At 36.5% G+C, this 936-nt stretch overlaps 1 non-coding gene across 1 annotated transcript; it reads right to left on the reverse strand.

The window, feature by feature from the left end:
- Window positions 1-225: 225 nt before the first annotated feature.
- Trnad-auc (transfer RNA aspartic acid (anticodon AUC)) lies at window positions 226-298 on the reverse strand. Its single transcript has one exon. It is a non-coding gene; the product is annotated as a tRNA-Asp (tRNA).
- Between the last annotated feature and the right edge of the window lie 638 nt (window positions 299-936).

Below are 936 nucleotides of genomic sequence, written 5' to 3' on the forward strand. Positions count from 1 at the left end.
TCGGTACTCAATGGAGCCTTCCTTACCTGCCTCCCAGTCCTCTTATCATGCCTTAGTGACAACTGACTTTTTTGTGCCTAGTGGGATTTTTATCTTTTCCTTTGGAACAACATATGGTAGTTTTTTATACATTAGTATTTTTCTGTTTGGTTTTAACTTCTTTGAAGGCAGGGTTGATGTATTATGGATATTTGTACTCCTTTTTAAAATATTTTATTTTCATTTTGGTGCTACTGGGGTTTGAACTCAGGACCTCATGCTTGATAGACAGGTGCTCTACCATTTGAGCCACAGCCCCAGTCTTCTTTTGCTTTAGCTATTCTTGGACAGAGTTTTATGCTTATGCCTAAAGTTAGCCTTGAACTGCCATCCCACTGCCTATTCCTCCTGTGTAGCTGGGATTACAGATGGAAATCATAATACCTGGCTTGTTGGTTAAGATGGAGTCTTGCTAACTTTTTGTCTGGTCTGGCCTTGAAGGTGATCCTCCCAATTTCTGCCTCCTGAGTAGCTGGCATTATAGATTTACACCACCATATCCATCTTATTTTATTTTTAACATGCATTAGTTGTACATATTGATGGAGTTAAGTGTGCTATTTCTATACACTAATACAGCATTGAATACATTGCATAATGTCTTTGGTGGAAGCTTAAGTATTTGCTAAGTAAATGGAAATACTAAAAATTAATTCCCATACTTTCTTTTCCCTTCCACCTAACTGTTCCTTGGATATTCTTGGTTAATTATTATGAGCATTCATTACCTTAAAAGTTTTTGAAACGTTTTTACTACATGCAGTGGGCATTTATTGGTTTGTCTTTAGGGGATTTCATCAGACACGGTACATACGTGAATGTTTACAGAGCATTGACAATTGAATACAAGCACTGTATTTGAAAGCTAGAAAAATGCAGAAGCAGAATATTTATTAT

This window comes from Castor canadensis, chromosome 9 (genome assembly GCF_047511655.1).
Source record: "Castor canadensis chromosome 9, mCasCan1.hap1v2, whole genome shotgun sequence".
In the NCBI taxonomy this organism is placed as follows: Eukaryota; Metazoa; Chordata; class Mammalia; order Rodentia; family Castoridae; genus Castor; species Castor canadensis.